Genomic DNA, 27,216 nt, shown 5'->3' with positions numbered 1-27,216 from the left:
TAGGGCGTTGGGCCTACTTGTCCCAAGGACAGAATACACATGAAAACTTGTTGCCCTTGACCCCAAACAATATGTCCCGGGCGTCAGGCTATAGGAATTCCACATCCCTGCAGAATTAGGAATTAAATCCTTAACCTAACCTAAAGATCCTCAACCGTGGCTATATGAAAGGGAAAGCAAAAGACACTTCAAAATAGGTCCATCAATAGAGAGACCAGCAATGCTGAACATGAATAGATATGGACATGAAGGATCTTCCCAAAAGGAAGGTCTACGTCACCTTATCAGCGACCAGCCCCGAGGCGTAGCGCAGAATCTGCATGGCTGTCAAATAAACAGACATCATCAAAATTCATATCTATTAAACTCTCTCGAACAGTGTCAGGGAAATTCGAATCACGCAACCAAGAGTGTCTGCGAAGAGCAACAGACTTAGCCATGGCCCTACCAACAGAATAGGTGGGGTCCATAGCAGACAATAGTAAACTTTGCCATATAAAGGCCATCTTGCACAAACCGAAAGAGTTCAGTCCTGACCCTTCATGAAGGGAAGGAAGTAGATGGGCAACTAAATCCCATAAAGTGCAAGAAGCTCTGCGCAAGACTTGTTTAACGACCTCAAGGCTGAACTAGCTGAAGAAAATATTTCGGCCACACAAATCCAGCCACCTGGATTCTCTACCCAGTGGAAGCAAGGGAGCAGCATCTGAATCTGGCAAAGCCATAGCAGCTTGCACCACAAGCCCCTTAGTGGTGGGGTGTCGAGAAAGACTGACAGGGTCATCCGGAGAAGGACAATGGGAAAAGGCACGAAGACAGACCCCGGTCACTGGCCTCGTCCAAGTTCCAAGTAAAATATCATAAAGAAACTCTCCATAGGGCAGTGTGGGTTCAACTCCTGTCGCACCCTGATGAAGCAGATCCACTAAGGGATCATATGACAAAGTTACAGAAGGAAGTTGCAATTGCAAGATATCAGCAGCTTTCTTCACAACTGCTGCATATGCTGCACTAGCCTCAGTCGCCATTCATGGTGGAGAAAGCATGTCAGAAGCAGGGGAAGATTGCAGATCACCGTCCTCACCCAATGCAGCCCAAGGAGCCTCCATGAGAGGCTGAACAGGACCAACTTAACAGTCAACGTCCCCGGCGTCACAGGCTCCTGGACAACCTTGCAATGCTGGGGAAAACAGCAACAGAGACGGTACCGACTCCAGAGTGCAAAGGAGAAGATGCAGGAACTGCAATGTCTAAGAGCGGTGTCTCTGGCGCACAGCGATGTTGGGGCGGAATTGTATCGACTTTAACCTCTACGACTTCTTACAATGCCCGCAGTGTCACAGCTGGAAGTCGCACTGGGCTGTGCAGCGATGACTCTCGGAACGAAGTCAGGAATCTCGACTGGTGCCAAGTGCGAACCCACCGGTGTGGGCCCAGTCAGAGTACCCTCTACCTCCTTGAGGCCCGAAGGAGCTCCAGGGAAAAGCACTGACCCAAAAATGGCATCTAGAGCATGGTACTATGCCTGCATCTGTGTCATAGTCGCCCCTGTTCCAGGATAAAGAGGGAGTTGCAGGAGTTGACCCTTGTGCAACGTCCTCCGCTAAGGAATGGGAAAAGCCAGCAGAAACTACGTCGCGAATCAGTGTGACCGAAGGCCACCGCAACTTCGATCCTTTATGACGGGATTTTCGCGACATATGTGAGCGACTACTACAGGAACGGCTCCTTGGCAGGAACAGCTCCTCCACCGGCCCAAGGGAGGAACCTCAGAGTGGGAATGAGACAGACGTCGCCTGGACACCAGGAGAACCGCACTGCCAGAATCTTAAGCCGCCTCTCCCGCAGGGCCTTTGGCTTCACTCGCTTACAGGCGTCGCACTCCTCGGAGTTGTGGTACTCCCCCAGGAACCACATGCAGATAGAATGGGGGTCCCTAGCAGAAATCTGTCGAGCACAGGATTCACAGGTTTTAAAGCCTGTAGGCAAGGGTACACTGTTCCGATGCAAAAAGGGCATCTAAGTTGATGCAAAAACGGCCAGAACGGCTATTTCAGATCCACAATGTAGTGCGGAAAAGAAACTGGTTTCACACGCGCCAAAGGGACTTATACAATTCCATTGACGTCACATCCAGAGTCAACGTCAGCATGGAGTCGTACGATACCACCCCGGGGGTACTGCTGAAAAAATTCCTGGATCCAGTCTGGCACCTGGGGAGAATTCATAGTTAAGGAATCTGCGGCTAGAGGTCTCTTTCAGATCAATTATATTCAGTACAAAGTTATTGCTGGATGACAACCCACGATTTATAACAGTGCAAAAATGACACAGCTTTAAAACTCATGCTTTGATGAAGCATGACGGCATATAAGGAACTGAGGGCGAATCATTTTGTTTGAAATAACTTTCTGATTATCAAGAACTTTTCAAAAGTAGCTGAATTTCTTAACCCAGATATCAAACAAAGCACAATGAATAGCATCAATAAACGGTAAAAAAAATGTTCAAACCAAAGTAGTAAATGCTAATTATCTCCAAAAAGGATAATCAGGCGCTACATTCTCTTCTTCTAATAAGAGGACCAGAGACCTCGAAATCAAAACAAGTTGTGAAAAGTGGACCCAGTACAGACTAGAACTATCCTAATGCAATCTTTAGACGTGTGTAAAGAGTAGAAGATAGTCAACACAAGAGCAAACTGAAAAAGATTGACAGAAGTGGCACAAATTAGTGTAGACATGTTTTCCTTGGTTTGCAGGGAAAAAAAACTTAGATTGGGCAAAAACCAGGAAATTAATGTGTTGCTTAACAAGGTTGGGCAGAATTTTAAGAATAGTAGATTTTCACCGGTTGGCAAGCTAAGTCGAGCCAAAACTGAAGTAAGATCAATCAATGAAATTATTTTGCATGGGCTCTAACAGACGGCAGGGTAGAAGTATGTGTTTTCAAAACCATCATCAGGGATTCATGCACGAAGTGGATAAATGGAGAGCAAATACACGAGATGGGGTAGAGATATTAGTTTGGGTAATTTGACGGCATGTAATTATGTTCCATTCAACTATCTTTATTACTTAGACTTTGAATCAGGATGGTGCGGAGGTTCCAAGCGAAAACGGACAGCAAAAACATGTTTTTCTAAAACAAACTCTAAACAACCTGACAAAACCTCGACCTTACAAAAATACATCGCTACAAAAAGTCCTGACCTATATAATTCATAATTCCAGTTAAAAGCACTATCAAACGTATTTTACAACTGGGAAAATGTGCTATTGTAATTCCAGTCATAGCATGTTAGTTGCACCGATGAGGGTCGAATTTGTTGTAGGGATACAGTTTATGCAAAGTGGAGATTGTCGCAGTCTATCTATATTTAAACATGCTAACGGTGGACAAGCTCGTTAAAGATTTTGGGCTACTTCTCACACAATCTCACTTACAAATGGACATTCTAAAATGCAACCTCTACTGCGAAAGAAAGAGGAATACCAATGACGTTAAAAAGTGGTAAAATAGGTTTCCATAGCCCACCAATTAATTGCCCACACTGCCATTCACGGCTATTGCTGTGGAACTAAGGTGGGAGATCCACAGCTGCAAATGGCTGCAATCACTAAGGGGATTCCAGCACCAGAATTCCTTGCAGCTCGACTGTTACGCCCTGCCATATGAAAGTTAAGTTTACAGCTAAGCCTGGGCTTTACATAGGTTGGTGGTCCAGTCTGTATCTTTACTCCAAAAAGGGTGTAAAGATCAGACTGGGGATACTAACTTGATGGAAAGAGATGCTCCAAATGCTTTTCACTTAACAAATATTACTTTTTCAGATATGAGGATAGCTGAAGGTACAAAGTATGGACACAATAAGCTGTAAAAAATAAATAAAAGACCCTTGGCTCCATTAGCACTTGCAATGATGCCAGTCGAATCATTTTAGTTAATAAAAAAAACTGTGCAGGCAATGTGAAAGGGATAGAGAAGTCCATATCCAATGCCAAAGCCACTAACTTGGGCAAGGAAGAAGATTTGCACATTTATCAACGAACAATGACGAGCAAACGGATGTACACATCATATGCCCAGGACCCTCCTGGGCATATGATGTGTACATATGTTTGCTGAGAATACCCTATTGTCAAAAACCAAAAGCTTGAATACTGGAAAGTTCCCAAAATGCGCTGTGCATTATATCAACAATTTAACCTAGCCCCCCGACACACTGAGCAGAGTAACTATGCAACCAACACTTAGGTTTTGCAATGATCACTTTGCCACACACTTGCTAAAAGCACTGGTGTCCTTCTGCCCAGCAGACAGTGTCAACACTACTTGCCAGTGTACTTGAAAGTGCTTGGCCCCTAGATTTCTCTTGCATGGTGACCGCACCTCTTTCCAAATCCCAACTCACCATCCCCCTGCTCCATACTATCTTCTCACTGCTGCCACGGTCTTGTTGCACAGGGAGTTTTCAAAATCTCATCACCAAAAGAATGGAGCTCTGATAAGAAGGACCAGGCTGTGGCTTTAACTTGGCCAATCATGGCCAGATTCTTGCGGAAAGTCCTTGCTCTCAAATGGCAACAACTATGTTCATGTTGGACCTCATTTTCCAACATGGGCATTTTCATAATATTTCCTGTAACATCAAAAATGGATGTCAATTGTTTGTGGTCTTTCTACATTGAGATCATAAAAGGTCTGTTCACTTAATTACCTGGTAACAAACGCTATTAATACTTCGGATCCAAGAGCTTAAAATGTAGCACAAAAAAAAGCCGAAGATTAAAAAGCGTATGGTACAGTAAAAACTATGTACAACAAACACCCTGCCTAACTAAAATACAACCATACAAAGAATAAGCAACAAACAGTACATCTCTTGATACCAACCTGTTGCCCCGTAAGCGCCCTACGTTATATTCTGCCACGTTAATGTGCACTTTAAAGGTTGGACCTAGACGACCAGGCAAAAAGGTGTTTTTAATGAAACCTCGACCACTTAAGACAGCAGTTTGATCACGAATAGCTTCAAACCCATAATTGGCTGCCAAGACGATTGTCAGCATAGTTAGTGTTCGGAACGTCATCCTAGCAACGCTTTTATGAATCGACAGAAGAATCAAAGTTTTGTTGCTGGAAAATATATCTTTCCAGCTAATACGAGAGCTTGATCAAGTAGTAAAAAAAAAAAAAAAAAAAAAAAAAAAGAAGACATGAACCTGAACCGCAGTAACATCAACACTGCAGGACCTGTTATGAAAGCCCTTTTCTGGCATCGAACCTAAGCTGCATAACCTAGCAGAAAGTTTTTCCATTTCACGTGGCTCACGTTTTATTTAACATTCCACCAAAAAGGGGCGAGTCACTGGCGAGCCTGCTTTATTGCAGAGGGCCCCTACATGCAAGGAAACAAACGCCCTAAAATCGGACTGGCATTGTGCATTAGTGAAATCGGCATTTGTAAAAACAAACCATTTTAGCATAGTTTTCTGTACGTGCGACAGATTTTCTCAAGTCCCATATGTTATGAAAAAGTCGGTAAATCGGACAGACCATACACGGAGACGGAAAACGGCGCCATGTAAACAAACCGTGTTTGGCAGCTGAGAAATGTGTGCTATTCATGATTACCTCAAAACAGATGACACCTGCCAGTTTCATCTGGTTCCTAACGAGGCTAGCCTTCAAGTGTAACATTTAAAGCTTAACTGGTCCAACTCAAAGGGCGTTTATCTGTTTTCAAAGATGTGGCGTAACGACCAGAGCTCCCGACTTTGGAGCATCTTGAGATTCTGGGCAAATCACTTAATCTCCACATGCCTTACAAAAACAAGCATTTTTAATGCAAGACGTCTCGCATTTTCGAAAGTTTAAGCTATTGGCTTTGTAAATGACAAGCCCTTTTATTTAGGTTTTTAAAAGCAACACACATAAAAGGCATCGTTATTTCCAATCGAATAGCTCAAATCCTCGCAAATGTGAGCCCTCTTTAATGGTGGCCGTGCCCCTTTCTTTAGACGCAGCTCGCCATATTCAAGTTACAGTGAGCAGCGTCTAAAGAAAGGGGTGAAGCTAACATTATAGAAAAAGCGCAGTATGGGGCGCTTAAGTGAAAGTGGACTGCGCTGTAAATTAAATAAATACATTACTAATAATATAAAAGCGGGTAGCGTGCTGCGACATAGTGGGCGGAATAGGGGAAGATCGTTAAAGAAAATAGTGCTCACAAACTACATAAAGCAGACCGTGTAACACCACAAGTAAAAAGTCCAGACCTTATGGGAGGTTACAAAAGCAGACAAGGCGGGAACAAGGAGAGACTCCTAAGCCTATTCACGAATGAAAAGCAACGATTTTGAAAAAAGACAGTAATAGGAGCCAATTGAAAAGATAGGCGAGAAATGGGCAGAGTTTATGGACATGTCCTTGTGTAATGCAACTGGTGCTCATGTAAGGTACTCCAATACCTTCGGGTCGAGTACACACTATTATAATACAGAAGAAAAAAAAAAAATCAGCACTGGAGCCAAAAAGTTGAATGAGGTCTCAAACGCTAACTGGACAAACAACAATTGTCCTTCAAGGGCCATGACGATATCTTAATGACAGCATTAGGTTTGTAAACCGTAAATAGGTCTGTAAATAGATCGCCATCTGGTGTTCGGCTTGGATGTTAGCATGTTGTTTTTGTCTTCGAAGAAGTCTTGTAGTCACAAGGTTGGTGACTCCTCCTTCGGTCGACAGTGCACATGGGCATCAGCTCCATCGTTAGATTGTTTTTGCCACGTAGGGTTAGATGGAGTAGTGAGAAGTAGAAAGATGTCTCTGCATGATGTATCCAAGTAGAAAGATGTCTATGCATGATGTATCCAAGTAAGATCATACTGGAACAAATAGAGGTAACCGGGGAGGCGGGTGGGCGTGTACAACTCTGCAGCTCTACATGCCAAGAACAGATGCATACTGGTAAGTAGCATTTTTCGTTCGAGGCACATGAGCTGCAGATTGTACACTTTTGAATAGACTATACAGCAGTTACCTCCTAAGCGGTGGCTACCTGTATATGTTGCAGTAGTCTGAAATGGTGTTTTTAATACAGCCTGGCCCACACTAGCTTGTTGTTTTGCCTGTACCTCTATACAATAGTGTTTTATGAAGGTGTGTGGTGTAGCCCAAGTTGCTGCTTTACATATATGTCATCTAGAAGAATGTTCCCTAAGAATGCCAAAGAAGGAATGCGTTACTTACCTGTAACTGCGGTTATCCAGTATTGGTATCTTTCATAGATTCAGGCATGTGAATCTATGAAAGATACCCTAATACTGGATAAGCCCCTAGTTTGCGTGTAGAATGAGCTCTAGGGGGAATGGTTAATGTGCGTTTGGCTTTGATGTAGCATATTTGTATGCTATTTACAATCCCCCTTGCAATTCCAGTTTTGGATATAGGATTACCTTTATGAGGTGGGGAGATAGCCACAAAAAGTGGTTTGGTTTTCCTAAAGGATTTTGTTCTGTCACCGAGTCTGGTTGAGGAAAACATGCTGGGAGTTCAGACTGATTCAGATGGAAAGCAGATACTACTTTGGATAAAAAGTTTGGGTTAGTTTTAAGAACCACTTTGTTATGATGAATTTGTAAAAATGGTTCTTGTATGGTTAATGCCTGGAGTTCACTCACTCTTCTGAGAGATGTGATAACAACCAAAAAGGCTACTTTCCAAGTGAGGAACTGTAGTTCACATTTGTGGAGAGGTTCAAAAGGAGGACCCATTAGTCTGGTAAGGACTACATTAAGGTGGAGCCCTTGGTGGAATTATTCGTTTAAATCCTTCCATAAAAGCTTTGATAGCGGGAAATCTAAACAAAGACAAATGTCTGTTTTGTAGGTAGGCCACTATGGCGGCTAGATGTAGCCTAATAGATATATACGCTAGGTTACATTGTTGTAGATGCAAGAGGGAACAGATGCTCTGAATGGAAGCATCTAGTGGGTTGATGTTGAGCATGCAATACATGACGAATCGTTTCCATTTTGCCGCATAGCATGCCCTTGTTGTAGGGCGTCTGGCCTCTTTGATAATGTTCATACAGTCTGGCAGGAGATTAAGGTAGCCAAACTAAGATTTCAGGAGCCAGATCGCAAGGTTGATTTGATTGGGATCTGGGTGCCTTATCTCTCCATGGTTCTGAGTAAGACGTTTGGGTGAGAGGTGTAGCTTTTGATGTGGTACTACTGATAGTTCCAATAGAGTTGTGAACCATGGTTGTCTTGCCCATGTTGGAACAACTGGGATCATTGTGAGGGAATGTTTGAGTTTCCTCACCAGTAATGGAATGAGTGAGAGAGGCAGAAAAGCATAATCAAATTTGCCTGACCAATTCATCCATAGCGCATTGCCTTTGGACAATGGGTGTCGATACCTGGATGTCAAGTTTGGGCATTTTGCGTTTGTGTGTGGCAAATAGATCTATTTCTAGGTGTCTCCATATGCGAAAGAATGGAAGAAGAACTTGAGGATGAAGTTCCCATTCGTGGGTCTGTTGTGCCTGAAAGCTGAGCAGATCCGCAATCTGATTATGTACTCCTGGTAGATGTTCTGCCAGGAGGTATATCTTTTGCGGAATGGCCCATCTCCATGTTTTGCGCTAGGTGTGATAGCTGTAGGGAGTGTGTCCCCCCCTTGCTTCTGTATGTAATACATTGCTGTCATGTTTGTACGTATCAGGACAGCTTTGCCTAGAATGTGTAGTTGAAAAGATTTCAACGCTAGGAAGATTGCTAACAATTCCAGGTAGTTGATGTGAAATAGTTTTTGTTGGGGGTTCCAGATACCTTGAATGGTATGGGTTTGAAGATGAGCTCCCCAGCCGGCGAGCGACTATCTGTGGGACTGGCTCGCGGGAACAACCGCCCTTTGGAAAGGTTCTGTGTGTGCCACCATTGCAGAAACCGATGGGTGTGGTCGTTCACCAACACCAGATCTGTTAAGTGACGTCGAGCCTGGTTCCACTGACATGCTAGGCACTCTTGTAATGGACGCATTTGTAGTCTTGAATGAGGAACGAGAAAAATGCAAGAGGCCATCATCCCTATTAGTTGCATGAACACTCGTGCTGGTAGTGTGTTGTGGCCGAAATCTTTGAACTAGCGCCTGTATGCTAGGGCTGTGGAAGTATTTACTGTAGCTCCTAGATATTGTTGTATTCTGGACGGTTGGAGATGGGATTTGCCCAGATTTACTGTGAATCCCCGACTGTGAAGCAGTTGTATTGTACGTAGTGTGTGTTGAACACAGCTGTTGTGGGATTTTGCTTTTATGAGCCAGTCGTCCAGATAAGGGAAGACATTAATCTGCGGTCTTCTCAAATGGGCTGCAACCACTGCGAGGCAGAAACCCTGGGTGCCGTGGTGACTCTGAATGAATGGTAGAACTTTGAACTGGTAGTGTTGGCCATCTACCACAAACCTGAGATATTTCCTGTGAGCGGTATGAATGGGAATGCGGAAGTAGGCGTCTTTAGATCTAGAGTAGAGAGAAAGTCACCTTGCTGGAATAGTGGGAGCACTTGTAAAGTGACCATGTGGAAGTGGACCGATTGGATGCCAAAGTTGAGCGGTCTGAGGTCCAGTATTGGCCTGAGAGCCGTCCTTTTTTGGAATTAGGAAATCGAGAGACTAGACCCCTGTGGGGAAACGGCCACTACAACGTGGCCGTTTCCACGTATAACCATAACCACGCTTGCATTAAAATGCATGCGTGGTTACCACAAAATGCCTTTACCACGCATACCTTTACTACGAGATACATAGTAAAGGCATGTGTACTAAAGTAATCCCCCCCCCCAAAAAAAACATACCCGATTCCGTCGCGATGTGGAGGCAATCTGCATCATTAAAGGAAACGGAAAGACACTTCCGCTTCCTCTTTACGACATGCGACGCAGATCGGAAGAGCTTACAGAGAACAGAGGACATAGAGCGGTAAGGGGGAATTTAGTTTAAGAAAATAATGAGGGGGATGTGTAGCGAAGGGGTAAATTTAAGGGTTTGTGGGTGGGGGAATCGCACAGGGAAAACATTTTAATGTTGAGGGCAGGGGAATTTATGAGAAGGCATGGGGGCGGGGGGTCACACAGGGAAGGGGTATTATAAAAAATAAAAAAAAACATTTACCACGAAAATGCCTTTACCGATATGCGTGCTAAAGGCATTTTCGTGGTAAAGGTTATTCGGGGTAATGGGATTCGCGTTGTAACGCATGCGTGGTAAACGCATGCGATGCAACAGAATGCGTTGTAACGACATACAACCCCCCGGGTTCTTGATGAAGCAAGGGAACTGGCTCTATTGCATGTTTTTGTAACAGTGCAAGAACCTCCTGTTTGAGAAGCGTCAGGTGTTCTGATGACATTGGACGCTGTTTGGGAGGAATGTTGGGAGGGGTTGAAGTGAGTTCCAGGCAATAACCATACTGAATAATTTGTCTTACCCGCTTGTCTGTTGTAATGGATTTCCAGACAGGCAGGAACTGTGAGACGTCCCCCGACAGGAGTGGGATGATCGGGGGGGGAAGCGCAGGGAAGTCACCGTTTGGTATTAGGGAAGCTGCTGGTGTTATTACCCCTGCCCCAGCCCTTGTTGTTGTTCCCCCTGTAACCTCCTCTAGTGTATCCTCTGGAAAAGGAGCCCTGGTTGGGACTTTTTGTAGGTTGAGGACGGGTGTTCTGGTGTATTTGTTTGGAGCCTGCTCTACAGAAGGAACACCGAAAGGAGCCTCTGGGAGAGGATGATTGTAGGGCTCGCATAGACTTGGCAGTCTGTGTCCTTTATCTTTTCCAAAGATGTGTCCACTGCAGGGCCAAAGAGGTGCTCCCGGTCAAAAGGCTGATTAAGGATGGTATTTTGTACCTTTTGTTTAAAACCAGATACCCTGAGCCAGGCATGTCTGCGAAGCATAACACTGGTATTTACTGCGCGGGACGCGGAGTCTGCTGCATCGAGCGCGCATTTGATGGATGTATTAGTGATTAGTTAGCCTTCCTGTATAAGGTCATTGGCTTTGTCCTTCTATTGTTGAGGTAGGTTTTGAATGAGCTTTTCCAGCTCATACCTTGCTAGAAGGGCTTGTGTGTTATCTATTTTCAAGGCGTTTGCAGCTTGAGACGCCGTACGTTTGCCTGATGTGTCTAATAATTTAGATTCTTTGTCGGGAGGTGGTGCGTCACCTGACCCCTGAGAGTTTGCTCTTTTGCGTGCATTGGCTACAACCAGGGAATCTAAAGGAAGTTGACCCTTGATATATATGGGGTCAGTGGGAGCTGCCTTATATTTATCTATTGTGGAGTTAAGAACCCTCGCTCTAACTGGGTCTTTGAACACCGCAGGATCGTGTCTAAGAAGACCTTTTAGCATTGGCAAGACATGAGCAGATTTTTGTGGCCGATCAAAGGTTTCTAGAAGAAAATCCTCTTCTACAGGGTCTGAGTGTAGTTTGACTCCATGGTATGTTGGGGCCCTATTAATTAGTTGGGCATAACCCACATTGTCATCTGGCGGAGATGGTTTTGAGGGGTAGAAGTCCGGATCATTAGTTAGATCAGGATTAGTATTATAGTCATGTCATGGGTCTGGATCCTGTGGTGGATCATCAGGATCCTCAGTGTCTAATGGTACTATATCTTCATTTTCTTGCCCATCCTCATGTGCATCGTCACTATCCTCTGGTTGTGGAGAATGTGCTGGAGAAATGTGTAAATTAGGGTTAATTGGTGGAGGGGGTGAAGGTGGTGGTAAAGTATTAGTAGCTATATGTAATTTCTTTAGAGGAACTGGTGCATGTGGTAAATGTTCTGGTTTCCTCTTTGTAGGAAGCTTGGTAACTATATGATCAGTCTTTGGATGAATTAAGATGGTGGTTTGCTTTGGATCGGGGAGAAGAAGTTCTTCGGAATCGACAGTTTTCTCCGGTGTGGAAGATTTCTCCTTGGAAACTGGTCTTGGCTGTTTAGTGACAGTGTGATATAGAAGCTTTCCCTGGCTCCGAGACCTTCAGTGCGTGCTGTTTCGGCTACGGAGGTGTTTGTTTAGGAGGCTTAGTTATGGGAGGCTTGCCCTTTAATGTTTTCGGCTCCGAAGTTCTCGGTGTCTGTTAGAAATGGGGGTCTCTAGTTGGCAAGGGCTTGCACCTTTGTCCAAATAGGGACCCTTCTTCCTAGTTAGGGTAAGGGAGTTACACTCCTAAAATAACCCCTGCTCACCCCCTTGGTAGCTTGGCATGAGCAGTCAGGCTTTTCTTAGAGGCAGTGTGTAAAGAATTTGCACATAACCAACAGTAATACAGTGTAAGCACTACAAACGGACACCACACCAGTTTAGAAAAATATCCAATATTTTTATAAACTTAAGACCCAAAACGATAAAAATCCACAATACAGTACTTAAAAATCTTCAGTTAGCAAAATAACTTTGTAAAACAGTTCCTTGATGTCAATAGCTCCGTCCGGGGCTATCACAGCACCATGAGCAAACCAATCCAAACAGTTCTGGCTGACCGCGGCGTCGCGGGCTAGCTACGGCGTCGGGAAGACCCGCAAACAGTACCTTTCAGAAATGCAGGGCATCTATGACCTCTCGTTGAGCTTCCGAACACACGGCGTCCGCGGGCGTCGGTTCAGGAGGTCGGTGCAGGAGTCATCGGGGCCCTTGAAGTCACACGCGTTGTAGATCGAACGCCTCTTTGTTGAAGTCAGGAGCGCTGGCGTCGGCAGCTGTCGGGCGCAGAGGTTGCAAAGTGCAGCGGTTTCCTCAGGTTGCGGTGCGAGCAGCTGCTCCGTGGCGGCGTCAGATGGTGTCGGTGACACCAGGGTAGTGGTGTGAGATGAAGGCGATGCTCGTCACGGTGCAAGCAGCAGCGTCGTGGTTGCTGGAGTGCTGTCGTCAGCTGACGAACTGGAGTCGATGGCACCGGCTTTGGTAGGCCAAGGCTGCGGTGCGGGATGAGTGCGGTGCGTCATACAACTATGAGCGGTGCCCTCGAACCACGGTGTAAGCAGCGGCGTAGATTCCAGCGTGGAGCGACGTCGTCTGGGATACTAGGGCGTCGTTGTGAAGCAATGCGGTGCGGAGTGTGGTGCCCACAGGTCGTGGTGTGAGCAGCGGCATCAGCAGGCGGTGCCATTGAGACGAGGGTCGCATTGCGGCAATGACTTCTGCTGTGCCTTCAGGACACCGAGTCGGCAGTGGCATCGTAGACGGCGTCGAGCTTGAAGTCTTTGCTGTTTCTGAGACTTCTTGAACAGTGGGCAAGCTCTGCCTCATGCCCTTGGAGAAACACAGAAGTAGATTGCAGAAAGTTCAGTCCAGTCCTTTCACTGCCCAAGACAGAAGCAGCCACTGTAGGCCAACACAGCAAAGCACACAGTAAAGTGGTAGTTCCTCCTCACAGCTTCTCCAGCTCTTCTTCATGGCAGTCTTCTTGATCCAATGGAGTTCTGAAATCTTGAGGTCTAGGTCCCAATATTGATACTAGCAAATCCTTTGTCCTCTGAAAGCAGATGGTCCTGTACCTAGTTCAAACCAGTTCCGGGTGCATTCTGCCAGTGTGCACCTTCTTCCTTTGTCAGTGTGGGCCAGGGTCCTCCGATGCACCACAGAAGGTGGAGCCAGCATTGTGGAATGCAGGCACAGCCCTATTCAGGCCCAGGGGCTACTCCCCCACCCATCTGCATGCAGATATGTCTATTCAGCCCTGTGCCAACTCACCCCGTCTCCTGGAGTCTCCCCCAGCCCCTGTCACTCACAACACAGACAGACAATACACAAGCTAGCAGAAGCAGGCTGGATGGTTAGGTAAGAAAATACCTCCTTTCAAAAATTGGTATTTTCAAACACAATGTTAAAACCATCTTCACTAAAATATGTATTTTATCATTCTGAGTTCAGGCATACTAAACTCGAATTTCTATCATGTTCCCTGGGTCAATTAGGATTATAGGATGTTATAATCAAACTTTTCATTCTGGCCTATGGGGACAGGTAGCCTTGCCATAGTGAAAAACGAAATTGGCTGTAATTCCCTATCAGGACATGTCCCACACACCAGGGCATATCCTACCTTTCACATACAATGCACCCTGCCCACAGGGGTACCTTGGGCATACCTTAGGGGTGACTAACATGTAGAAAATGGAAGGTTTAGGGACTGGGAAGTGGGTGCACTTGCCAGGTTGACATGGCAGCCCCAGGCTGCACACCGGCTCTGCAATGGCAGGCCAGAGTTACACTTTACGGGCTGTTTGCGTGGGTGGCACAATCCAGTGCTACAGCCCACCAACAGCATTTGATTTATGGGCCCGGGCACTCACAGTGCACTTTACTAGGGACTGACACATAAATCAAATAGGCCAATCATGGACAACTCAATCCATAACACAATTTACACGGAGAGCATATGCCCTTTAGCACTGATCAGCAGTGGTAAGGTGCACAGAGTCCTAAAACCAACAGAAACAGGTCAGGAAAAAATAGGGGGAAGAAGCAAAAAGTTTAGGGATAACCCTGCAAAAAGGGCCATCTCCAACAGTGTCAAAGTATTTTCTGGGTGCTTTGGTGCCGAGGTCTTATCCGGCTGCTTCGGTGCCGAGGAGTCTTTTGTTGGTTTCGGTGCTGAATGTTTTTCAGGTGCCGACAGAGGAGGGCGCGGCATCTCGGGCGACTTAGCTTTTGGTGCCGAAGATGGCTTTTCGGGACTGGGTGGCTGGCTCGAGCCGGAAGGCTTTTCTGTGTCCTTCGGCGCCGGGCCCAGAGGCAGGGCGCTCAAAGTCTTTGTACAGTGTGGACCTGATCTCGGAGGCAAAAGTGTCACGGGAGCCTTTATTATGGGCTTGGGTGGGGCGGGGGTCTCGGTACTCACGTCCCTTTGAGCCGGGGTGATGTCATCTTCGGCGTCTGAGACATCTGCTTCGGAGTCTGGGACCTGTTCTTCCTCTTCTGGTTCCGGAATCTGGGACCTGTTCTTTCTCTTCTGGTTCCGGAATGCTATCAGGACCTGGATGGAAGATGTCAGGAATGGAACCTGTGTGCCTCGGGACATCTCGTGGCATCAAGCTCCATGATCCCGGATGGTTTTCTTGGACTTAAAGGATAGATAAGCCTCACAGTTGTGCTCTCGATGTTCTGGAGAGAGGCACGGATTACAAACAGTTTGGAGGTCCGAGTGTGGTAATTTAGCACCACACTGGGGACATTTCTTAAAGGGAGTCCGTTCCATCGATGTCAGTCTTTACCGATGCGGGTAGGTCCAGCGGCCCGCGTCGAAGTTCGCAGGCGTCAGTTTTTCTAAAGTGGTCGTCGAGGGTACGCGTCGAAAGGAACGCGACAGAGACAATACCGCCGGTTAGCTGTGATTGCGCGTCGAAAGGAGGTTAGTCACCGACCCGGAGCACAGGAAGTCACATCCGAACCCGATGGCGGAAAAAAACAATCCAACGATGGAGTCAATGCCCATGCACACTGTCGACCGAAGGAGGAGTCACCAACCTCGTGACTACAAGACTTCTTCGAAGACAAAAACAACATGCAAACATCCGAGCCCAACACCAGATGGCATTCTATGCAAAAGTGTACAATCTGAAGCTCATATGCCTCGAACAAGTAGTTTTTCCACATCTGTGGCGTCCGTCAAAAATGGAATACAAATTCCATTTGCCGTAGACAGTCGCCATAGCCTTTTCTACTGAAATTGGGAGTGTTCAGTACAGTTTACTGTAATACAAACCCATTCAATCAATCAAATAATTTGCATGTGTTCGGCGGTGCTGAGAGTGTCGTCGTTGTTTGTTGAGACACTGATGGTCTTCTTGTGGAGGATGGCGATTCCTCCTCCGACTCAGTTGGTGTGGTCTCTGCGGGCGATCTTGTATCCGTCGGGGATGGCTATGGTGATTCCTGGAGAGGCGGCTTCGTTCATCCAGGTCTAGGTCACGAAGGAGACGTCTGGTGATGCGGTGTCGAGTAGGTCCCAGAGCTCGATGGCCTGTTTGCATGCGGAGCGGGGTGTTGATCAGGATGCATCGGAGCTGGTGGTGTTCTGTTGTGGCGGGTGTCTCTGAGTCTTCAATGCAGGAGAAGCTGCAGTTCCGGCAGGCGAAGGGACTGTGGGTGCGCTTCGGGGTGGCCCTGCAGTAGGTGGGTGTTCGTCCTGGGTTGAGAGCGATGAGTGCTGGCGTCGTATCGGAGGCAGTCTTCATGTCTGGTGCGGGTGCCAGGGGTCCAGGCGCAGACGGGCGCGCCTTTGGCACGCCTTCGGTGCGCCCGCTGCGTGGCCGCCATTTTGAGGGGAGGTGGGAGGGAGGAGCAGCTGGGAGGCGGGTGGCAGGGGGCAGCGAATGGGCGCGGGGCCACAGGGGATGCAGCGGCGGGAGCGGCGCGCACAGGCACAACAGGGGGCACAGAAGGCAAAATGGACAGCGGGGTTCAGAGGAGCAAAAGGGCACACAAAAACGGGGGACAAAAGGCAAGTGGGCAACGGGGCGCAGAGGAGCAGAAGGGCACACAAGAATGGGGGACAAAGGCCAAATGGGCAGCGGGGCACAGAGGAGCAAAAGGGCACAGAGACACTCAAAACGCAGGTAGAGCTGCAGCAGGGGGGGGGGGGGGAACGACCTACCTGGCACTTCTCTCCTAATCTGTTCACCCTCCAGTTTTTCGGAGTGGGGGGGTGGGGGGAGAAAGAGTTGCTAATGTCCAACATACAAGATTAAAACTACCGCTATGCAATTGCATCCAAAAACAAATCTAGAAGCCACTAGTCTTCATTCCAGACACAGAAGTGGAGGAATTCTCGTGTCGCCGCTCCACAAACCTATGCAACAGAACAACCCTTGGCTAAGCAGATGTAGAGGATCTGTTTGGCCTTAGTGGAACGGGTCTAGATTCCCTCTGGAGGCTCCCTTTTCACTACAGTGTAGCAAATCATTAAGAAAAGAATGATTCAGTGAGACAACAACCGCTTCTGGACCACCTTACACTTTCTGTACCCAGTATAGAAAGAGCTGGTAGTCAAACCCAATTTGCTTGGTATGGTTTATGTAAAAATTGACTGCAATTCTAGGATCCAATCAGTGCAGCAATTCCTCCCTCCTTCTTAGAATGTGGCGGAGGATATAAGGAGGGAAGGGTAATAGACTGCCCCAGGTGAAAGGAAGTCACCACTTTGGGCAGGAAAACTGCTCTGTTTTAAAAACCAACTTGTCGTGGAAAAAATTAGTAAACGGGAAAGGGACATTCAGTGCTTGCAAATCACAGACTTATCTCGCAGATATAATGGCAACAAAAAATACGGTCTTCAAATTTAATAGCCTCAACTGGCAACAAATTCCATTGAAGAGTGACTGGGAGGTGCGGGGTGGGGAGGAGACTGGTTTATCAGTGGATAGAAATGTGTCCGCTCCTTTAAGAATCTCGTTTTGTGGGGTTTGAAAATGGAAGGCTGATCTGGAAGGCAGATGAAGGCCAGCCTGACTGCAAGGTATCCCTTAAGTGTCAAAATGAACAACTAAGGGACAAAATGCTAAATAATATCAAACTTTCAGAGATCTGGGCCTAAATTCATCGTTTATTTGCTCCCCATGCCATTCCAGTTAGTTTAAACCCAGCTATATATATGCAAATCAGCCTTAACCCTACTCCCCATGAGAACAGTTCAGCTCGAACTGTCAGGCCAGGTCCTCTGGACTGGAAACAATCATCCTGGTACTGGTTTTAGGGCATCACCCCATATCAGCCAGGATAGCTTGACTCCAGTGGCATGGAGAGCACGGGATCCACGTCTAGGCATACTCGTTCCCCTAAATGGGAAGGGTAGGCCCGGATATGGGTCCTAAGCTCACTGCGCAACTGAATTCAAGCTTGTCTGGCTGGTGCCACAAAACCTGTCCCAGGATGCTTGTTTTTGGTCCAAGGAGGAACAGGCTTGGCAGTTCGGGCTGGGCTGTTCTCACGAGGAGCAGGATCATGACTGATTTGAATATGGCTGGGTCCAAACGGGGGTGGCGCAGTGAGCAAAAGAACGATTGATTAAACCCAGATCTTTGTGACTGGGGTTGAATGTTTGCATAGTTCAGCATTCCATCCATCATTTGTTCCTTTTGCCATAACTTAAGTGTCCACACACAACCCTGCTGAGCCAACAAGAGTAAAAAATTAAGGATCTCCAAAAGGTGGGCTTGTAAGGGATCCACCCTGTTCTCTGCGCAACCAAGTGACAAACCTGCTCCATCTTCTAGAAAAGAATTTTTGTGGAGGGGTGATCTGCAGACAGTATGACATACATCACTTCTGGTGGCAGTTGAAAGGAAATAAAGTGCCTTTGCTCAATTTAAAGGAATGATGGTGAGGCACTGGACTTTGGGGTGCAGGATTCTTCCTACACTCTGAGAGGAAGACAGAGCAGAGAGCATAAGAAGAAGCACAAAAGGTCTGCGAACCAACCCCTTCTCTGCCAGTTTGCGGGCAAAAAGATTAACTTAAGGCTGCACTCCACAAAACCTCCTCAGACCTCAAGGAATCAATGGTATTGGGGAAACTTGTAGTGATGTGGAAACTTGCACCTCAACTGAAGCACATTTCCCAACGCTCCCCTCAATGGATTCTAGAGGGCACAAAACAGAGGACATTTAGCATAGTCCAGTATAGTGAAAATATCCACCTGAGGTGTTCTCCAGAGGAATAAGGTGTTCTGCACAACCTCTAGGTGAAAAAACCACTAGTGATCGGCAAGATGACACCTGCTCAGACTTTCAGCCCCCGACATTCAGGGACAGGGCTAGATGATTGATGTTTAACCAAACCCCATACCGCTGCGCCGAAGTCCATTGCCTTAACACTGAGGAGGAGTGGAGACCCTAATCATCCCAGTTTGATGATCTACCACAGGTACTCTTTGGGACTGCTGGATCGTTATGTGGAAATATAGGTCATGCAAGCTGAGTGACACCATCCAGTCTCCAGCGCCAAAGTACCAGAGTCCAGAATAGCATTCTGAGATCCTTGTTGAGAAAGAGGTTCAAAAGACTGAGGTCAAGGTTTAGATGACAGCCATCCTCCTACTGCTTGGGCTGAACAGGTTGGTGATGGCAGACGATGATGGCACAGAAGAAACAAACTTCTGAAACTGCTCATCTCTCTGCAGGGACTGGAGCTAAGGGAATGTGCAGCATATGTTCTGGTTTAAAATGCTGCAGAGTTGAATCTGCATTGTCTGCAAAAAGCTTTGTTCTATCAAAAGGCAGGCTATTAATGTCTTCTACATATCCATGGAAAATCCAGTAATACCCAGGTATGGCAAACACAAAGTGACACCCACTGCCTGCTCAACGGCAGCTGCAGAATCCAGACATACCTTAACACTTGTGGAAGCAACATGGCCATCCCAGACCACCTCTGAGAAATGATCTTTAAGGTGGTTTGTGAATGGGGAGTGGTTATTTGGGCCATGACCCAAAGCAAGTGATGTACCTTACCATGAGCCAGATGGCAGACAAACTTCTTACCACAAACGTCCAGCTTTGTACATTTTCTATCAGCAAAAGTGGTGGGAAATGCTCCTGAAACGTCTTTTGGGCAGCACTGAGTTTTCAGGAAATGGAGACGACAACAGAAAAGAAGGGTCTCCAAGACATGATCGGTACTTCTGTGCCATCAATCTGCTGACGGCAGGGGCTGAAGTTGGTTTCTCCAAGGCCAAAATAATAGGATTGAGCAACGCCTTGTTAAATGGCAGTATAAATTCCAGTTTGTGTTGGTGGCTGAGAAATTTCAGTAAGAAGGTTGTTTGTCTCTACAGTAAGTATGGGCAATTTGAATATTACAGCAGCTTTGTGGATAAGAGCATAGAAGGACACAAACTTTAGAGGGGCAGGGCCAGAAGAAAATTGCATCTCCAATTTAAGTGATATGTCTAGGTCACTAGCTGTTCCTAATACCAAAAGGCTGGCAGCGTCAGACTAAGAGTGAAATTAAGTATCCCTCATCACTGGGATACAGGTCATGGTTATCCATAGGCTCAAAATTCGAACAAAAGAGTGCAAGCATAGCTTCCCAATACTGGGCTTTGGAAGCAGTGTGTTGTCTACCGTAGCCATCTTCCTCCACAGGATGTTGAGGCATTCCCCCCCCCCCCCCCCCCATCCAGTCTTGAGCAGACAACCGCAATTGGCACAGATGGGATTGTATCTGGCAGACTAAGGTTGCTCAAAGAACTAATCACTTTTAAGTCCCTCTCGGTGAGCAAAGCATTCAGATTAAGCTTGCTAGTAGAAGCTGAGCTACAAGGTTTTCTGAAGTCAGGTGCGGAGTCAAGGATGTGGAGTACCTAGGAGTGCACTATGGTGCTCTGCAATCGGCGGCTCACCAGCGGACAAGTACAAGGGTTTGGTCCATGCTGCATAAAGATAGTGTATGACACCATCGCTAAATGGCAACAAGAGAGAGCTCAGAGGTAGTTGGTGAAGGATTAAGAATTCATCAAATTGGCCTCTGGCAATATCAGTGTGAAGGCAAAGGGGCAACAGTGAGGGGAATTATTCAAAACAGGCTGTGTCTTTGTAACTTCATAGCATAGCAAACCATGAGTTTGAGTTGAAGGCTCTAAATCGGATTCTGGAATTGGTGTGGGGTCTGGAAACAGGCCACAGAGTCATGGGCCGGCATCGACCTGGGAACATGCAGTAGGGCCTGCTGCAATTGTGTCAGGGTAAGACTGTGCCAGGGTAGGACCTACTGGTGGGATTCAGACTAAAGCCTCAACAGATCTTGGGGCCCAAATATCCATATTGAACTGCAGCATGGTTTCTTTGAAGGCCTCAATTTGCTGCTAAGTCGACAATGAGCTGGGAAAGTCAGGTCACAACTGAGTCAGTGACCTCTCACTTAAATGGGAGCAGCATTTGGATGCGAGGGGTGTGAGGTAGGATATGGGGAAAGGGTTGAACCATGCTTTGTCTTCCTATGCATAAACCTAGACTTGTTCAACCTCATTTTACAGTTTCCAGAGGATGGCAAACTCAGTGACCCCAGGACTTAAATCCTCTGTGTGCTTGGCAAAGTAAACTCTGGCTTTACACTCCCAGATGGCTTTATGGTGCATCAGGGAGCATTTGCCTCAGGACTTACAACTCCTGCTTGGCTCAGAGACCCCCCAATTTGTGTGCATCGGTGACTGCCATCTGGTTGTGGCAGTCACAGCATGGCTTGAAACTTGGTCGTCATGAGACATCCCTGGTACATTGGCTTGAAATGTTTTAGAGAAAAAAACAGGTCATGAGGCAAAATCAGGAGCGGTGCTTCGGGCTAGCGTCAATGGGTGTGCAATAAAAGGAGTAGACATCTGTGCACAGGGGGGAATCTCTATGTGGCTCTGTGTTGTCACATCCTGAGGTGGCGCCTGTTCAATGTGTCCGTGCATGATAGATATTGCTCCTGGGATGTTTCAAAAGGTGAATCAGCGGTCAAAAGTATCTGTCAGAATAAGTACATTTTAGGATCTTTCTTGGAAAGAAACCATAATCATCTCAACCATATCTATAGCTCATGAACATTTCAATATGCTTCTCACATCTACCTGCCGGGACATTTTGAAATTGCAATAAGTCCACTACATTTTTCATATTCATCCAATAAATCAAATCAAACCAGTTCTCTTCTGTTTTCTGATGGACTACAGATTGTTTGAAAATTTAATTTGAAGTGGATGTTCTCTGTGCAGATTTACAAGTGTATAATCTTCTCCTTCTAAATATTGTTAGTGCTGTGATAACAGTAGCTTGGATCGATAACCCCCATCTCCAACTTGCTAACACAAAGAACCAATGATTTCATATCAGCAAACTCTGCAGGATGACCCAGAACGATAATAGGAGACAAAATGTCTGACAACAGTTTTGACCTCTCCACAAAGTCCAAGATTATGTACCAAAGGAGGGGTTCAGTACTGCTATCCAGACCTCTATCGTGTGACCCCGTTGATGGTGTGAACGTTCCTGCATGCCACTATTTCAGATATCCACTAGGCTAGGAACAAGCTCCCCTCCAAAGCAGCATTAAAACTGATTGAGATAAGAGTACAGCCAGATCGCCCCACATCTATATACAATGCCATATTTAAGATGGTCATATCCCCAACCTTCCATCCTACAAAGCAGACAAAAACAAGTTCTCCGGTGATGAATACAACACTCAGATAATATATCATCACACAAACAGACTAGAGACAAACTTTGCTATGTAGCATGGACATGAAACCGCTCTTCAGGGCAGATATGACAAATCATTTTACTCCGACACTTTAAAAAGATTCTGAACCATCTCCTCTTAAAGGAACACCTCATCCAGCAGAACCAACTCTGTTCTCTCCCTAGACAAAAGCTGAAGGGATCACTCCATTTCTGAGCTAGTGTTACTTGCCCTATTTTTGCATGCTTGCCCATACTACAATGCTCCTTGGTGTGTAGCTTGGCTTACACCACATAAATATGGAGAAAAGCATAGAAAAATGGAGTATAAGATTTTAATCTTTTTGGCCGCTGGCCAATCCAGATGCAGGTTTCACTACTTTACCTGGACACTCCAAAGCTAGGAAGTTTTATTTCAGGACAGTCGTTTTTCTGTTCAAATAAGGCCAATTATCTCTCCCAAGGATAACTTTACTTCCCCATTCAAGGACAGCTGGGTGTCCTTATCAACTTATTCTGAAAAACTGTCAGAATAGGACATCTTTGTATAAGCATCTAAATTGGCAGAGCAGGCTACGTTTATATACATAAGGGCCCAAATTATCCCATTTCACTTAAGGGATGCCCAAAGGTGACCGTACACGTTTGTGTAGGAAGCTGAAGTGAAGAAGTCCTCAACTGAATTTTGCAGGAACGGACAAGTACAGTGAGGAATGTTTAGGATTTGCCCATAGTGGTAAAGCTCCTTTGGGTAATAAGCATTCTGTGAGTACCAGGGCAATGCCAACTCAAAAAAACATTTAGACCTGGTGCTCTTGAGAACTATCATTAGTTCTGGGAAGGAGGAATGGAATTGGCCCTTAGCAGTCAAGCCCCTTGTAAACCTGTGAGCATGGTCGGTCATGCCAAAGCAGCCCTAACTGGAGCCTGCTGGTTCTCTTGACCAATGGTTTGCCGTGCCAATCACAGCTCATGATTCTGCACCCTTAAGCAACATCGGACTATGGCTTTAAGAGTTTCTTCTTTCCTCATTTATGAATGGCTCATTTAGTACAAACAACCCTAAGGTTGAGCAGAAAAAAAACAAGTTACATAAAGAAAATTTCATCTACCTTTCAAAAAAATGCATTAACATTCTAATCCTTTGCTCATTAAGAAATGGGTCTATAACGTTTTCAAACCTGCAACCAAATATTAAAGGCAAGGTTACATGGTTAGATAAATAAGATTCTAAAAAATGGACACGCAATTCAGAAGTGAAATGTTTGCTGACCCTTCCAAAATTGAGGAAACAAGGTTGAGGTTTTAAGACCTGAAGATATGTAAAAAACTGAGACATAAAGAAGAAGGATATTCCAGCAATTTTGCCAAGGATTGAAGTAAAGATCATATAAGAAAATAAAGGGGGGATTATAGAGGGTCTGGAACTGCAATTCATTAGAATGAGTTGCACTGTAGGAGTCTCAAAATGTGGGATGCCCAAAAATAAAAGTCTAGGCACCGGATGCCTAATCACAAACGAATACAGATCCAGTTTGTTCTAGAAACAAAAAAACATTTCTCTACAGGAATCAAACTGGCTTTGAAAATATCATAGGTGGAAATATTACATAGAACCAGTAGAAAAGAAAAGGTCACCCCAAAGCGCAAAACAGGTGGATACATACTTTTACAAGCCAGCTACCCCATGTGCTTACAAAGATGCCGTATTGCCAAGCTTCAAAGATTGTTGTACAGTATAGGGACTTAAATCATAGACCCAGAAACTAATTATGAACGCAGTACACATGCCATTCAACAGTAAGAAAGCATACTCTGGAAAACAAGAGAGTAATAAGGAGAAAATAACAGGAAAGTAGTCTTCATTGAAGATAAACAAGCAGGTAAAGTACAGGCGGAAAGAAATTCTTTGTCCAGCACAAACTGAAAATCACACATATCAATAAACCATACAAACTTAACGCATAACCATGAGAACTAAAAATGGAATGCTACTTAACAGAAAAAGCATGGCATCTCCTTGCACTTGAGGTCAAGATATAAAGACAAGTACATTTCATATCTACATATGGTAAAAACAGGTTTATTCTGATTTGGAGACTTTCCTCAATATAATCTTTTAGTAAGGTGTACGAAGGTGGTAACTAGGTACGCCCTCCATCCAGAGACTAAATTAAAGGATAGACCGTGGTTACTAAATAATTTTCTTCTAGGAGGTACATTAAAAAGGGACCTGTTTTTAGGTCGAGCATTCGAGAATCTTGTACATACTTGAGTATATATACACTCGTATATACTTTAGTACATACTTTTTTTTTTTTTTTCCTATCCTCATATGACTCAAGAAAAGATAACCAGATTCCATTTGAACACATAGGTGTTGGGTATAAAATTGGGGAAAAAACATGGCGGCCAGTGAGTAACCGGTCGCGGGTGCAGCGCCCGGGAAAGCGTCCCCGGCATGCTAAATTAATCCAATACTTAATACTCAATACCCAGGATTATGAGACTTTAACCCTTCACGAAACCCTTTCCTAAAACCTGAAGAACCCTCTTTTCCCGTACTTGATAGGAAGAAAACTTAGCGGCACTAAATACCTGTTTGGGAGCTTTGGCTGTTCGTGCGACGGGTCCGTGTTGTACACGGCGTGGAGGAGGAGCGCCAGTAGCGACCGTCGTGGGCTCGGGTGCTTGTGAACTCGGAGCGAGTTTAGGCGTGCTGCTCTGTGCATCTTCCTCGGCAGACGAGACGGCGCTGGAGCGGACCTGGTGCAGAGCGGCCCTGGAGCTCCGAAAGGGAAGAGGAGCGGCAGTGAGAATCTCCTTCCGGGGAGGAGGAGGCAGAGGGGGCTTCCTCCGGAAGGAGTGTAACGGCGACTTGCAGAGGGGAGAGGAGGCAGCTACGAGAGATCGGTGTGTCCCGCTGGGAAGACGGGGGATCCACGAGGAGGAAATTACAGCGCCACAGAAGCGTTGCCCCAATACAGTAAGGAGGGGGAGAAAAAAAGTATTTACTGGGGATAAGGTGGAGGGGGCACCCATATATGCCCTTCGAAGTCTGTCAGAAACATCAGAGGCCAAGGCTGAGAGGGAATCCCTGAGCAGATGTGAGCTTATTGCTGGGCAGAAGAGCGGGCAGAAGGCATTAAGAGGGAAGGAGGGGACAGAAGTGACAAGAGCGAAAAGAAAATAGAGGGGAGCGAGCATGAGTGGGCTGGAGAGAAGGCTGAAATAATAGGGAGGGAAAAGGAGATAAGTACAGAAGCCCCCCGAGTTCCGGTATACGGTAGTCAAAAATATACCACCTTCTGATATAAACTTGAGACATAAAAGGTCCGCCCCAAGATCCTCAAAAAAAAACTGGCTAGATCCTAAAATTAAAATCACTCCCTCTCTTAAAACTTTCTTTAGGGTTCTGCCTAAGGTATTAATCCTAGGGGAAAGTGCTATGGCAGGTTTAAATGATTCTTTAGTCGCTGGGAAGAAGGTTACATCTCCAGAAGGCTTCCCAGATCTTTCAGTCCGAAGGGCCGACGAAGCATGCATCTCAGTAACTGACACTAGTAATATTCCAGGGAAATTTGGAACAAAACTCAACGAGACCCCAATACTGCTGGATAAAGAAGATAAATCAGTGGGGGCACTTCTAGCAGGTCTGACGGCTGAAATTAAGAATAGATTCGAAATATCAGAATTTAACCAGTCTGAAATAAAAAAGGCCTGTGAGGTCATGGAGAGGAAGATAGATGATCTCAGCAGTAGAACAACCTCACTGGAGGAAGAGGTCAAGGAGCTTAGAGAGACTGTGCAGGCTAACTGCGCAGAGATTGAGAAACTGAAGACTGTGGAAAAAGAGAATATGGATAGAGTTGAGAGGCTAGAAAATTTTCAGAGACGAAACAATTTAAAAATTCTGAAGGTGCCTGAAGGCAGAGAAGGTGATGATATCAAATCATACGTGGTTAGACTTATCAAGAATAAGCTCCAACTAGAGGAGTCGGAAGAAGACCTAGCTAAGGACATACAACGTGTCCATAGAGACCCCTTTAGACTCAATGCAAACAGGTCTAAGCCCAGGAAAATTCTATTACATTTCCTAACTTACTCGTTAAAAGAGAAAATCCTCTCCAAGGCTCTGGGGTTGAAATCAATCGAGGAGGATGGGTCCAGATACGAGATAAGATCGGACGTCTCTCTTACCACCTCCAACAGGCAATGGGAGATGGGGCAAAGGACCGAGAGCTTAAAACGCTTGGGCGCTTCAGTTCAGTTAAGATTTCCAGCCTACTTGAAAGTCATGCTGAATAACAAAATGCATATTTTCTATTCTGTGGATAAGCTTGACGACTTCATCAAAAGTTTCCAATCTGGCAGTTAGGAGGAAAGAAGGGCGAAGGAAAAAAATAAAAAGCCACGAATATAATCTAATCAACTAAAAAAAACAAAAAAACATTTTCAGCCTGGGGGCGTTTGAAGGCGGGGGGCACTCATATGGCCTTCAGCCATGTAGTTATAAGGGGTTTTTTCTATGGAGTGGGAGGGTGGGGGGGGGGGGCACAGGGTGGGGAGCAATGGGAAAAAAAAATAGATCCTCTAGAGCCTCTGAAAATATACCTAACATACTTTAGTATATACTTATATGTGTATGTATTTTGTGGGCTCTGGAGATCATCCCTAGGACTGGTCTGCTTCCGCTTAGGGACTTTTTTTTCTGTTCAACTGCCTCGGTCTTGATAGAAAACGACCAACCGAGGTCAGTAAAATACCAGAATCACTTTAGCATTCTCTAGATTACAGTCCATAGAAATGGTCTTACACAAGCGCGCATAGACAATATTTGTTTCAAATCTTGTATTTTCAGTGATATGACCACCGAACGCCCTGCTTTTATATTAAAAACAGAGTTTTGGACTATACCATTTCCCACTGAAAGGCAATATTTCTCTCCATTTGTTCCCATACCTGGAGTGTCACGCAGT

General features: G+C 45.7%; 1 protein-coding gene across 1 annotated transcript in view; it reads right to left on the bottom strand.

Annotated features, from left to right (window-relative positions):
- The window catches only part of SLC12A2 (solute carrier family 12 member 2), a 345,212-nt gene that overhangs the window by 108,645 nt on the left and 209,351 nt on the right, over positions 1-27,216 (bottom strand). The gene's annotated exons all lie outside the window — the stretch shown is intronic.

This window comes from Triturus cristatus, chromosome 2_1, assembly GCF_964204655.1.
Source record: "Triturus cristatus chromosome 2_1, aTriCri1.1, whole genome shotgun sequence".
Taxonomy (NCBI): Eukaryota; Metazoa; Chordata; class Amphibia; order Caudata; family Salamandridae; genus Triturus; species Triturus cristatus.
This window is presented reverse-complemented; position numbering and strand designations above follow the sequence as displayed.